This window comes from Capsicum annuum, chromosome 1, assembly GCF_002878395.1.
Source record: "Capsicum annuum cultivar UCD-10X-F1 chromosome 1, UCD10Xv1.1, whole genome shotgun sequence".
Classification (NCBI taxonomy): domain Eukaryota; kingdom Viridiplantae; phylum Streptophyta; class Magnoliopsida; order Solanales; family Solanaceae; genus Capsicum; species Capsicum annuum.
In genome coordinates this window covers 79,451,472-79,466,537 of record NC_061111.1, presented here as the reverse complement: position 1 = coordinate 79,466,537, position 15,066 = coordinate 79,451,472, and the positions used below count along the sequence as shown (strand labels likewise).

General features: G+C 34.4%; 1 long non-coding RNA gene and 1 other non-coding gene across 2 annotated transcripts in view; one reads left to right on the top strand and one right to left on the bottom strand.

Annotated features, from left to right (window-relative positions):
• The first annotated feature begins 365 nt into the window (after window positions 1–365).
• LOC107855733 overlaps window positions 366–15,066 on the top strand; it is a 55,085-nt gene continuing 40,384 nt past the window's right edge. The window contains exon 1 of the long non-coding RNA XR_001670352.2: window positions 366–9,930. This is a non-coding gene — a long non-coding RNA (uncharacterized LOC107855733). The remainder of the gene's footprint in view (window positions 9,931–15,066) is intronic.
• Window positions 11,608–11,713, bottom strand: LOC124892174. Its single transcript, XR_007050112.1, has one exon. It is a non-coding gene; the product is annotated as a small nucleolar RNA R71 (small nucleolar RNA).

The following is a 15,066-nucleotide window of genomic DNA, read 5'->3' as shown; positions in this document are numbered from 1 at the left end:
AATCTTCAATGGGGATTTGCTAATCCTTCACTTTGGAGTCACTATAATGTCTTCCTATCTCAAGATTAGTACAAGTTTAAGCTCCATGCTCCAAGAAAAATACAAAACCCTAAACTATGAATAGGATAAAAGTCTCTAGAATAATGTGAATATCCCAAAAAGAAAGGGTTTAAGCCTATAATAGGAATTGTGTTCGACTGGGTGAAATTACAAAACTGCCCTTGGGCAAATTCTCGCTTAACCGAGACCGCAATACTTTCTGGCTTGACTTGCTACGATTGTGGTAACTAAGGCTAGTTTCTACTTCAGGTCTTCTAGCTGCACTTCTTGGAGTGTAAATGAGTGGTAAATTCACCACTCATCACTTGTATAGCTAGAAAATTTTGGTCTTAAGTTTTTAACCTCTTAGAGATAAGCCTTGTTGATATGAGACTAGCTGAATTTCTTCTTGAGTCCCAGTGTCAGTAGTAGGCCCAAATATTTGATTAAATATGCACTTATGTCTTCTTCTACATCCTCATCATCTATAGGTAGAGTATCTTTATCAATCTCATCTTCTGAGTGGATGACTCTATACTCATCTTATAGATTACCTTCAGAGGAGAACTAGGACCATTGTTGAGAATACATTTCTTCTTGGAATCAGTTGCTGACTGAACCCCTTACAAAATTGAACTTTCCAAATTTTCAAAATCTGAACTTCCCTTTCCTTGCACATTAACCTATTTCTGCTGCAGATCTTTTTTTTAATATCATCCCTTTTAGTTTTGCTCCTTTTGCTAGTTTCTTTATTGTTAAGCAGTTTGGGAAAACATCTACCATCAATTGCTGGATCTTTATCATGATTCCAATTCTTCTCACTATCAGAACCAATAATCTGAGCCATGTCCTTCCTTTGATCTTTGGTCAACCTAAAACCATACTCATCCATCTGATTATCACCTTCATCACTAGTAATACAACCATAGCAGTTTTTTTTCTTTTCTGAAGAACTTGATCAGTCATATGAGTGGTAAAAGAAGCATGAAGGTCAAACCTAGGTTCAGCCAATCCCCCTTCCCTAGATACCCTAACCGGCAAGTTAGTATTTTTCTCCTTTCCTCCAACCTCACCTTCAGTAACTACAATAGCTACATCATCAGTCAATATATTAAATTTGTCAGGACGGGGTTGATGGAGTATTTACTCAATACCAGAGGTCCCATCTCTTGGGGCATTTTCTTTTGCAATGATGGAATTGTTTACCTGTTGATTTGTTATATCTTGGGTCCTTTTGGATAGGATATTTTCAACCCCTTTATCATTTTGACCAACATACTTTTCAGCATTTTACTTTTTCAGTATTTTTCCCAGCTTCAATCATTGGCTTTTTGTTCATCAGATTGTTTTCTTTATTTATGGGAATTTGAGGTCTGGGGTCAACATGATTAATACCTTTATGGGGTTAGGGTTGTTGATTCTATACTCCAGAATCAACATTATAATTTTTGGGTTGCTGGTTATGTAAATTAGAAGTTTTACCTGTTAGTTGTTGTGGCTGAATCTCTTGGTCTACACCTTGTGGAGCCTTAGGAGATCTAGGCTTATTCACTTATCGCATTTTCCCTTGATTGTGATGTTGTTGATTACCTTTATAAGGTTGTTTTACCTGTTGTTGTTGTTGTTGTTGAACCTGTTGGTGGTGGTGTTGAACCTATTACTGTTGTTGTTGTACCTGTTGTACCTATTGTTGTTCTTGGTTATATTTCCTGGTTCTTCTTTTTTAAGTTTGCCACAGGTCGTCCTCCTGATTGTTTTTTGTATCACAGTTATGATGTTGACCTTGCGGTTTGTTGAGATCCTGCGGATCATGCTCATATTCTTCTTTTTTATTCTCACTGATATCCTGTATTTAAGTTTTTCCTTATTTCTCAGCCTCTTCTTTCCTTTTTCTATTTTCCTCATCTCTTATTTTAAAAGTACAAGTCACACTAGTATGCCCGTGGTGTTTACAATAATTACAATAATCAAGAACTTCTTTATCTTGCACTGATTGCCGTCTTTCTTCCATATTTTCATCCTCATCATACCCCATCCACACATGTTGAGGTCTCTTTTGTGTCAAATCAATTTGAATCTTAATCTTAGCAACACTTCCTCTGTTTTTCATATAAGTAGCTAAGTCTAAGAATAACACCTCGCCAATAGGAGATAGGAGTGGTTCAAGAATTTCAAGGCAATAATAATGCCATGGGAGCTTAGGTAGTACAACCCATATAGGAACCAAAGGAGTTTCCTCCGCAGGTTTAAAAGTTGGAGTCAACAGTAGCACGTCAAACTCATTCTCCAAGTCAATGTAAAGATGTCTAGAGTTAAAATGAGTCAATTTCACCCCTACTCTAAGCTCAGTTTGCGAAAAAAAATATTTCCTAATCACCTCCATCTTAGGCATAGAATTGGTAAATTTCCCAGTTAAAGTATACTTACATCATATAGAAACCCTCACTTTATAATCCGTAAGATTAAAACTAATTGCAGGATATCCTTGCTTTGTGGTTATTTTACGAGGGTTGATAGGAATCCAGGTTGTTTTCATAGCCTCTTGTGCTCTCAATTTGGCCACTAAAGCATAAGAAATAATAGAAGCAGGTGGAGCAGGATTTGGTGCTAGGTTTTTGATTAGTTTGATTAGGATTTTCTTGAGTGCGGTTATAGTTTTCAGCATCTTCCGGAGGTACATTATCTCCCTGCTTAGGACTATTTGGTTTAAAGGCTTTGAAATTATTTGAAACTTCTAACAGGGTATCATTAGAAACATAAGATTTTGGACACTTTTAATAGGATGTTTGGGGTTTGTTTGTTGGTTTTCATGAGGAATATTTTTGGCTTTCTCACATTCAATATCATCAACCTCCTTACTAACCACTGTAACTTTACCATTCTTAACATTATGCAATTCCTTAAGCATCTGACTATTAGTGGAATTAAGATTGAGGGTCTCACCAGTGTAGGCATAAATATGTTCGCATTGTCCTCCTAAACAGTTTGGCATTGAGCTTAACACATTTTTTTGGACATCCCACTGTCGCCAGAATCGACAGCTTCGGCAGAGATAAACTCTCCACCCAACCTCTCTATATTTTTGTGGGTATGGGAGCTTTGATTTACTATTTCCAACCCTCTCATTGAATCATGACCCATTTTCTCCTCACTATGCCGAATTTGCATTTGAGAGGACTTTGGGTCAGTCACAATTTTGCCTACCTCACCTACTTTGAAATTCTGATTTTTGTCGGTGGACATGGTTAATTACCACCACTTGGAATCATTTGAATAACACCTGTATTCACAAGGGATATGGATTGTTGAACACTACACTGTTTATCTGAAATTACCTTAGAGATCGCTATTTTGTTATTCGATTTCGCAATGTTGTAGGTCGATTTAGGTACTGATTCTTGTTTGGTTATGTTTGCAACATCAATACAGCCCTCTTGGGTATCATTCGGTGGTTGAAAAATCTCCACCGACGGTTGTGGATCCATTCCGGTGGAAAACGCTAAGGAAATCTTAGAGAGAAGGGAAAGAATCAATTGAATACTTCTAATCAAATTTTGTAAATGAAAATTCTGGATGAAGTAATAAAGCACAGGAAGTCTCTATATGTTAAAGGAAGTTATGATGTTACCACTAATGTTGCGTTATTTGATTTTTCTCACGAGCTCACTATAAATTTGATGCATATGGTGAAGGTTCATGAGCTTCTTATCTATAGCCTAAGCTTGTTATTTTAAAAAAATATTCTTAATGAAATAAGGATTTTCATAAACATGAGGCTTTCATTATAAGCATAAATTCTTTGCATACAAAGCCTATTTCTCTCTGCTCCAATTAATCTTCTAAGTGAAGTCTTTAATCGACGATATCTTTCGAATCTTGAAGGTCATTATGTGTTGATCTTCCATGAACTTCATGATTCTTCATCTTCATAAGAAAGGTGTAGCTTGAACATATGTAATTAAACTTCCTTGAAGTGTGAAGAGCATGTTATTAAGCTTCAAGCATTCCTTCTAAACTTTCTCCAAGCCTCTTATGCAGTGACTCATTGAGAAGCTCTTGAACTTCTTAGCTTGTCTTAACGTGCATAGATCAAGCTTTCCCTTGTATTTCTAGCCTCTATATATCTATGAGAGTGTTTGGCAAAATATATGTATGAACTTTGTAGAAGGACTACCTACTTCTCATGTTAAATATGCTATTTTAGTTGTAGTAGATATACTTAGAAAGTACGCTCTCCTCATTGTGCTTTACCATTCTTTCACTACTGCAAGTGGAGCTCAAGTATTCATGGATAAAATCTACAAGCTTTATTGATTGGCTTAGCTATTATCACTGACAGGTATGCTATCTTCCTTAATAAATTCTAGCAAGAGTTATGTAGTTTACAATGAGTAGCTTTGTACTAGTTGACTACGTATCATCCTTAACGTCATGGCTAGACCGAGGTTGTGATAAAGTATATGGAAACATGTTTGAGATGTGCGTCTAGAGAGACATAAGGATTGGCGTGTTTGGTTGTTTTTAGTTGATAGGTGGTATACTAGTAATTTTCATTCATAAACAAGAACTACTTTCTTATGAGATTTTTTATGGAAAATCATCACCATTGCATGTATTTTGTCTTCTTCAAACCCTTATGATAAAGGTTACTTACGAAGTTTACAAACAAGAGAATCTACCCTCAAACTACTAAAAGATCAAATGGCTTAGTCTAGGATTAAGTTGTAAATTGATAAGGGGTTAAAGAGGGTTCTAGCTATTGGAGATCGGTATTCATCAAGTAGCGATGAAGAAAGGCTCCTATATTAAGATGAGTCCAAAGAATTTTGGTCTCTTTCAAGTGCTCAGAAGTGCTGGCAAGGTGGCCTATCAATTGGATCTTCATGCTCATTCCAATATTTACAATACATTTAATGTAAATTCTACTAAAATGAAAGATTATAACAAAATGATCTACTCCTTGTCTACGTGTTTCATTGTCCAATCATGTATATCATGTGACAAACAGTAATGCACAACCTTTTGTATTGCTATGATTTCTGTAATCATATTAGTAGTTTCTCCAATATGGGTCTTCTCTATCATTCCAAAGGAAGAACTATATAGGATCTTTTTCTTGAATTTCCTTCCTTACGTCATCTGTGTTTATGTTAATTCTACCCGTTTTCATCTAATAAATTAGATAGTGGTATAATCTTGGTCTATAACTATTGAGAAAATTATATGACTACTTGTCAATCTATTGGAACAGAGGTTGACATAGATAATTAACACTTAATCAATATATTGACGTAGATTACACATGGTATACCATCCTTTTATAGGTAATGTCTCATAGAATTTCTTCTCTTCCATAACCCTCACATGATGATTGTTGAGATTACTTTGGATATGTTGTGAACTTTAAGAGATTGTTTAGTTTTTCACCACTCTAGTCTGACTTGTTTCAATTTCAACTCCTTAATATTAAAACTTGCACAAGAAGCAAACCGTCTCCAGAATGTAGTAGCTATTGGAGATGATATAAAAATACTCCCTCCAGAATGTAGTAGCTATTGGCGATGTTATAAAAATACTGTATCTTATGGTAGCTTGTATGTGTTTGTCACAACACCAACACCTTGATTAAGTTTGTCGAGGCCCCTAGAGAGAACATTAGCTAGTATGGTGAATAGAGTATGAAATAACTGATATCCTCACTTTAATCATCTAGAGGATTTAAAAATCGGGTGATTTTCCATTCACTTGTACTAAGTATCAATTATTACTGATTATCTTCGTACTATGTTAATAACCACTTTGGAGAACCAAAACTTGTTGATAACTTTAGTTAAATAATCCATTATATCAATATTCTTTTACCATATTCAGTTTTCAAATTGTATTATGTAACTTATTTCTCTTGTTGATATTTCTTATAATCTCTTGAACCATGAGGATATTCTCTATAATATTTCTCCCTTTCATAAAACCAATTTTATCGGTGTAGATCAAACTTGGTAAAATGGTACTTAATTAATATCTTATACAAACTCTAAAGATAATTTAATTAGCAAAAGTAATCAAACTAATTAGTATTAGATCTGTGAATCGTCTATCATCATCTTTCATGTGTATAAGGCTAAATTAGTATGAATGATGAATCTAGAAAGCTCTTATCCAAAAATGTATGTCCATACTATATTGGTGACATCCTCCATCACAATTCTCCAATATGTCTTAAAGAACAGTCCTAAAAACTCATATGGACTATTTGTGCTATCACCATTAAGCCTATGAACTTTTTGTTTAACCTCTTTCTTCTAATCGCCTACTATAAAACTTGGCAACCACGTCGCCAATATCTTTACTTTCAGTATTGTAGTATCCTTCCTATTCTAAATTCCATGCATGTTGAGTCTCTTTCTTCTTTCCTTAATATAAGTATGAAAATTTAGTGTTTCAATTACCCTCATGAAACCACTTTATTCATGATTTTTTCCTATAATATTCCTTATCTAACTTTAAGTACCTCTTCAATTTTGTTTGTACAGAATGAGTTCTTCTCTATTCTATACTACAGGCTTATTTTTGAACTGAATTTCTTTAACCTTTACCACTGCTTCAAGCGTAGTATTTTGTTAAAAGATGTTACTAAAGATTTCTTGTAATAAATCTCCAGGTCATTTTCTCAATATCTGCATTTTTTTGCACTTTGAGCCTTCCCATAGAAGTTAAATTTTATTTATGACTCATCAGAACCGTCAATTCAATTATAGGCAATTCGTTTGGCATTTATGATCATTTCCCTATTTTAAAATGGAGAAATTGGTCTTGGACCAAAACCCTTAGTAAACGGTATCGGATGGAAATATTGACAACATCATTAGCTTTGGAAGATTGATTTTAGGCTAGGGGATCCTTGGTCCCGATCTTGAGTCTTTCTAATTCATTTTGGGTAATTGGATAGATTTAATAATATTGATGTACGTGTGTGGGGCACTCATAATAAAAACAACCTTAAATGGAAATTTTAATAGTTTCGTTGAGTACCAAATGTAGAATTCGGTATGGTAGAATAGGTAGTTTGCGCGAACGGTTCCAAATGAATCTCGAATCCCAGGTCGAAGTACATGAGGCCTTGGTAAATTCTGATGCTGTAGTTGCGGGTGTATCCAAGCCCTGGTCTTTGCGATTTCTAGGTTTCGCTGCATTCGTGATGGTCAAGGAATCTTGACCTTCGCATTTGCGAGCTAGCCTTTGTGATTGGGAGGACTAAGCTGATCGGGCCAACTAAAATCTTCTCTTCACCTTTGAGGTAGACCAGTCATGTTTGCGGAGGCCTAGATTAGGCTAGCATCGCATTAGAAATTCATACCCCGCATTTGTGAAGGGCTATTTTAACTGGCATCACAATCACAACTAGGGGCCTTGGTTTCACGAAGGGTAACCCCTTGGCAATATAAAATTCCCTCTTCCCTATTACTTTATAATTTTCTCATCTATTTAAGCAATTTCTAGCCCTAGGAACTCAATAAACTCGCAAGGAATCATAAGTTTGAGTAGGAGATGAGTAGAGGGTGTTGAGGTGATCATACCCCACAAATTTCTTAGTAAGTTTCTGGCCTAATTATCCATAAATTCTTCATTCTTCTTTATTATTTTTTGTAACTCTTAGGGCTGATTTGAGCCACAATCGAGACTCTATTCCTGCTCAACTTTTGAGCTCACATTCCTTATCCATCGAGGAACCACATGTTGAATTCAATTTTGAAATCTCATTTGCAGCCTCACAAGCCTTTTTTGATCCAAATTTAGGTAAAAAATTTTATATAGCAATATTTGTATCTTTTTACTTGTACTATGTGTAGATTATGATTTTTATAGCATGACATCATTTTGGGATCTTGGAGAAATGATGAGCAAATTATGGATGGTTCAACTGTGCAGTTCACCATCAAAGTAGATTTTGATTTAATTTTCCCCATAATATTATATATTATATTGATCGCATGATAGGTAGGGATAATAGGATATGTTTATACTTGGTAATATCATGACTTGACCGATTAAGAGAGTTTAGAATAGAAAAGTGACCCGAATCTTAGTCTAGAATACTCATTATGATTGTAGAAGCATATTACATTGGATTATGGACTTGTTTGACCATAGATTGATAGGAATGACCCTTTAGTAAATGAGTTACTATATTACTTAGTGTAATTGATGGTATTTCCCCTATTATATCATTATAGTACCTTTGTGCCCCAGATACCTTAGTTTTCTAAACTATGGTGCTAGCAAATGTAAATTTTTATATATTGTTGGGTTCGAGGCTCTGGTTATGATACCAGTTGGACACCAGATTAGTACTTTATCCTTAGAAAGGATACAGTTATAGGTATAGATATCCAAATGGTTACGGTTGTATTTTCTGGATATTGGTGGAGGTATGCATATATTTAGGCGCATTTATACTTATTTAGTAATATGATTCCAGTTAAAACTTTTATTTTATTATTTTTCTAAAAAGGGATTTATTCCCAAGTTTCTTAACTTTAAAATTTATTCTTTGAAAATGAAAGTTGTACCACCCTTATCATTAATTTATGACATCTTAAACTTAACATATTACTTTGGAAATTTGATCAAGGCAGATTTTGGACAATTATGGATCCACTCTTTTTTACCACTACTTATTCACCTTGTTTGAGGGAGATTCCAACCATTTCTACATTACTATGCTATTTTTGTCCCAAATTCAATCTTGGGCAATAGATTTAAAGATATATACTAATTTAGTTTTGCTTCAAGTCTGGCATTTCTTATTATAATTTATATTTCTTTGGCGTACTGGATGATGTAGATTGGTCTTGATAGTTATTGTAAGACATGGTTCGGGACCAGGCAATATATATAGATATCCTGAGTCCCTTATAGTGTTCCTTCATCTAATGAGTCACGATATCGAAGAAGAATGGTCGTCGTAGGTCTTGTCTTTGCGAGCTACTGAGATGGAGGAGGTACATACACTTGGTATAATTTGACACTCAATTTATTATTTATTATTGGTTTATATTGAATTTATTCATTAACATGCATTCCCTATTAGCTAGTATAATTGTGTGTCGCTTGAATCTATCGCTCTAATGGGGGACTGTACAGATACAAGCTATGGTTATTATTTGCTGATTACTTTTTTGTGCCTCTCTAGGCTCCTAGGGGTCTAGTTGGGGTTATTGGTTGTCCAGACTATCCATATACTTACTGTTTAGTTATTATTGCATATTTCGTGGCGGTTTGGTTATGATTTGGTACGTAAGGTTTTTGGTACAATTTTGATCCCTTTTCTCGTGTTGCAGTGAGGTTTATAATTATTAGATCATCCTAACACTATGTACATTTTTGTTTGAGATCCTGATTATGCTAGAGTAAGCTCCCTCATTATTTATTATCCAGGTGATGTAAAGTAGTTCCTTCAAAGTAGTGTCTTCATTTTGTTTTTTTAGTATAGCATCATTGTTTATTTATTTTGCTCTAGTTACTATTTTTATATCATTTCCTTCCTTTCTACTATTGTTGTATATTGTATATCTCTTTCTTCACTAAACTATCACATATAGTCTATCTACTTATGGAATTATGCTTCGTCCATAATTAATTATAGTATCTAATAGTTTACCTTACCTTTTCATTAGCAATTATCATGTGTAGTTTCCTGAGTAGTTTTCTTTAGTTTATATTACTGCTTGTTATTTATACTTGCATTATCTTTAGAAATCTGGTGGCGAATGCCTATTATGTACCTTGTGTTTGGTACTTATACTACACTTCTACAACCTGCAGATCTTACTACCAGTTCTTGCTGTTGTTTGTACATTGTGTGTAGCAACCATGGATTGGACATTGGAGGTGAGATCCTAAAGTTCAAAGTTTTTCCTGCTCTCCCTCTTATTGTTGGACTGATCTCTATTTTGTATATTAGAGATTACTTGTATATTTTTATTTTGTATCTTACCTTCTACTCTTGTCATTTTAGAAGCTTTTGTACTTAATTCACCAGGTTTTGGGGTTAACTCCCTATATTAGTTTCATTAGTATATTCATTTTCTATAGTTCTACTTTTAGGTTTCTTCCTTTTACTTTTTGTTTTATTGTAGTTTTACTTATGAATTCATTAATGGTGATTCTTTGTATAACTACAGTGGCTAAACACTGTCTTTCTAGGGTTGAGGTCACGAACATGATTCATTAGCATAAATTCAAGTTGGTTAAAGTTGATTATCACAATTGGTTGTTCTTATGTTCTTGTACTTATTGTTCTATTGATTCGTGACCTTCAGAATACATCTATATTTCATTTGTAAGTCGAGAAGGAGTAACATTATAGTAGAACATGGAACATAAGGAATGGTTTCTTGTCTTTACGATTAGTTAAAGACTAGATTCACAGTTAGGATAGGAATATACCTAATTATCCCTTTTTGGCTAAAATACTAGATGAAATATAAAAGCATATGAATTAGTTCCTACATCCCAATGCACTGATATAGTTTTGAGGCTAATTTAATAAAGAATCAAAGACTCGAAAGATCATAATAATGTTATTAACCCTAAAAATCAACAACAAAGATAGATAACTTGACCAACGCGATTGTATAGCTTTGCATGATTGTTCAAGATGCCTTGACCATAGAACTCTCTAAATTATTTTTTATAGTACTTTTGAACTCCTATATTCTTCATGTTAATTTTAGAATAGTAATACTCAAAACTCTTTTTTGTTACAAATCACACTCATTTAAATTTGAGAGTAATACTTGAATTAGATTGTTTGCTAAACACCAAGTCCCCGTGGGATTGATATTTTTCTTGAAAGAGCATCTTTATTACTTGCACAACCAGGTACACTTGTTTGTGTGGTTTCACATAGTACAAGGTTTTTGCACCATTACGGGGGACTTGAAAAATTAGCATCATTCTAATTTTTAGTCTTACTATTGTATTTGATAAGTTCTAACAATTTGACCTTAGCTACTAAATTTGCAGGTTCAGGTTTAACTCTTAAGTATGTTGGCAAGGGAATTGGATTTGGTGTAACCATGTCCAAAAACTTAGCAATGTTTGTTCCAATTAAAAAGAGAAGCACTACTTCTTTATCCAATCCCGCAAGTTCTATAAGAAGAGACCATTCCTACTGTAATTGGTGATAAACAACCAGCTCATAGGACATTGAGCATGGGAGAAATCCCACACGAAACCAATTTAACCTCCAGTATCCAAAAACTAGATGCATAAGAAAAATTTGAGCTTAAACAAAATATGGTGCAATTGTTGCACACAAGAGGGAGGTTTACAAGCCTTCCACAAGAGGATCCATACGTCCATCCATAGAACTCTTTAGAGATCAGTGGCTCATTCATTCCTACGGGAGTCTCCACATATAATGTGAGGTTCACTCTTTTCCCATTCTCACAAATAGGAAAAGCAAGGAAATTGTTGAAGATAGAACCTTCAAATTAAATCATAAAATAGGACAAGTTAGATAAGAAGTTCCTCATTCGACCCTTTCAATCTGGGAAAACTGCAAGGTTGATGAGTGTGATCTTAAGTTTCTAGAAGAAGCCAGATGAAAATCTCTATCATGCATGGGAAAGATTCAAGTCTCCTTACATAGATGCCCACAGCACCAATATACAAATGACGCATTAGCTCATTTTTTTATTGAATGTCTTGACCATAATAGAAAAAAATTGCTAGATTCAATAGCAGTGGTCATGCTTAGGAGAAAACCTATGATGAGTTATATGCTCTCCTCAATCGTATTACATAAGGTAATATAGAGTGGAAAGGTAATATTTCTATAAGTATAGTGAAAAAGCCTCAAGGTATGATCGAGATAGTTTTACTGTATTAGTTGTACAGTTAGCCTTTTTCTAAAACCAAATAATGAGTTAGTTCAACAAGTTAAGTGTAGCTTAACCTTAGGCCCTGTTAATGCAGTTTAGTAGGTACAAAATTGGCGTGAAATTTATTGTATCAGTATTTAGTCTACACACTTATGTGGAGAAAATCCAGAATAGGTTAATTTTATGGGAAATACACAAAAGGGAACCAGAACTATGGTAATGCCTACAATCGCAACTGGCAGAGTCAACCCAACCACTTTTGGGTCAATAATTAAGTCCAACCTCAACAGTTTCAACAGTAGAAAGGTATTCAAAACAATATCCAATATAATAATATAGAAGAGACCTTGAAAAATATTCTGTCTAACAAAGATAAAATGGCTGCAGAGATCAAAAATCAACAATTGGCTCAAAAGTATTCAGAGACGCAAATGGATCATTTAATTTAGGTGTAAAACACTAGACTAAAAATAGCTTTACCTAATGATATAGAAAATCCAAAATAATTAATAACAATCACCTTAAGGAGTAGTAGAGATTTGAGTGACATGCCTTTAATGAAAATTCAAGAGGTGCAGGCGGAGTTGAGCACTCCTAAACTGTAGAAAAGCAAGTTGAAGCCAAAGAAGCTGATAAAAAAGGGAAGTATAGGTACCTAAATGAAAATCTTGTTGATCAATCTCAAAATAAAACACCATCACCATTCACTCAAAATATTAAGAAAGCTGAAGAGGATGCATGTTTTAAAAAATTCTTTGACACATTTAGAAAACTTCACATCAACAACCTTTGTTACATGTTTTGTAGGAAATGCCCAATTATGTTAATTTCTTTAATGTAGGGTGATGAATAAAATGAGGCTTAGTGATATTGAGACTGTGGCACTTACAAATGAGTGAATTTTTATGGATATGAGCAAGAAGCCAGAAATGCTCAAGGTTTTTGGGAGTTTCACCCTTTGGTGAAAGTGATATAGTTCAAGCTTTTAGTAATTTAGGGGAAAACATCAATTTGATGCCTCTTTCTATGTTTAAAACTTTAAGCTTGGGAAAGCCAAGGCTTTGTTCAGTTGTTCTCTAGATGGCAGACAAAACTAGAGTAGTCTCCGAAGGAAACATAAAGGATGTTCTCATTATGGTTTGTATGTTAATTATTCCTACTGACTTTATTGTTCTTGACTATGATGTAGATGATAGGGTACCAATCATATTAGGTTGAACATTCTTGGCCACAGGGGGAGTATTAATATATGTTAGAGAGGGCACACTCAAGATGAGATTTAATGATGAAAAAGTATTTTTTAGAGTATGCAAAGGACTCAACACACCCTCACACTATAGAAATTTATACACGATCTCAGCGATTGAAGTTGATAAGTGTTGTGTAGAGGATAGAAAAACACAATTGCATTTTCAGAATCTCTCATGAATATTCCCAAATTGACAAATAAGCCCGAGCTTGAAAAGCTTGAATGGAATCCTGAAAAGGTGAGTGTAAGAAATGCTCCAGGCTTTGATTGTGAGCACTCATGAGGTCAAAAAAAGAAGGATAAGATGGGCCTTGATAATGAGGAAAGGGGTCATAAAATATGGATAATTATTGTGATATGGTCATGTCGCAACAATAAATCAGACATTACTTGGGAGGCAACCTAAGTTAAGGTAGTTAATATTTTTTAGATTTTATTTAGTATAAATTTTGTTTTGTATTGATAGGTTGAAGGAATGTTTGAGTACCTAAGATCTTAGCTAAGAAGCTATCACAGCCCGAGACTACCCCCAAGTCAAAACACAGTGCTTAAGGCTATAAGTGACCCCAAACTAACTTATGATCTAGTGTCTGCTATAAGAACTGAATGAAGTAATAACAAAACATCATATTTGAAAGCTAAACCGATAATGTTGTGTCAAGGTGTACTACTGAAACAATACCTAATATGATTGAATTTTTGATAAAACTGAAAACAAGTTTTAGTATCTAAAAGCCTCTAAACATGAGAAGTTGATGGGACAAGCTCCCAACTAACTTCGACTGACTTAAATAAAAGAATTACTAAAAATAACTACAAATAACTTATCCTTAATGGATAAGGACTCACCACAGCTGCTGCTGAGCGGCACTAAACCAACTAAGGGTGATTGGGGAACTGGGCGTCCGAACTTATATTATGAAATCAATGTAGCGCAAAAATAGTATGTAATCAATAGTTTGAATGTACTCGAACATGAGATAAGGACTAATTGAAGTGCATGTAGATACTGAACATATATGCATGAACATGTAAAACGAATACAAGACCAAGTAAAGCATGTGCTGAAATAATTAGTAAAAATTACTGATTGAATAATTATAAACTGAACACCTGGTCATGTAAATCTGAACTGATATAATTTGAGTACTGAACTGAAACTGTTGGAGCTATCATGTAACCAACATGCCCCAATCGTAGCTAATTGGAGTCTAACCTGTTACCCTCATTGGAAAGGTGCTGGTACCTTGCCAGGGGTACCAACACATGGCTGATGAAGTGGATCCAACAAAGCTGATTTCCCAAAGGACTAGGGTGTCAGTCCTAAACCAGCGAGTGACCTTTAAGAGAGTGTCAGTCCTAAACTGGAGGGTTACATTTCATAATCTATGTTGGCTATGTAGTTCTCGAACTTAGGGATGTCTACTAAAGGTCTCAATCCTCTATTGGCGGGAGAGCCTTTATCCCTAGGTTCACTCGGTGATAAGTCCTACTGCCAACTTAAAGACATTAAAGCGTAAGCTGGTACATGCACTGATAATGAATACGCTCAAGTCATGGTATTTTGAAAATAGTGCATGCAAAATCTAAAAAAATCATGAATATATAAACTTAAATATTTAGCATGAAATAATACTTGTGAGTGCTCATTATGAAAATTATAATCTGAATATGGTGATAAAATCATGATTCTTATTGACTTGTTATTTAAAATCAAAAACATGCATAAATATCTAGGTATTGGGTGTTCATAACCCCCCAACACTGAATAATACTTTAAACGTAATAACATCATCTAAAACACTGTAAGGAAATTCATGATTCAGAGACCTAAAATTTATAATGTATCACTAAACTGATGAAACACATGATTATGAATATGGAATTATG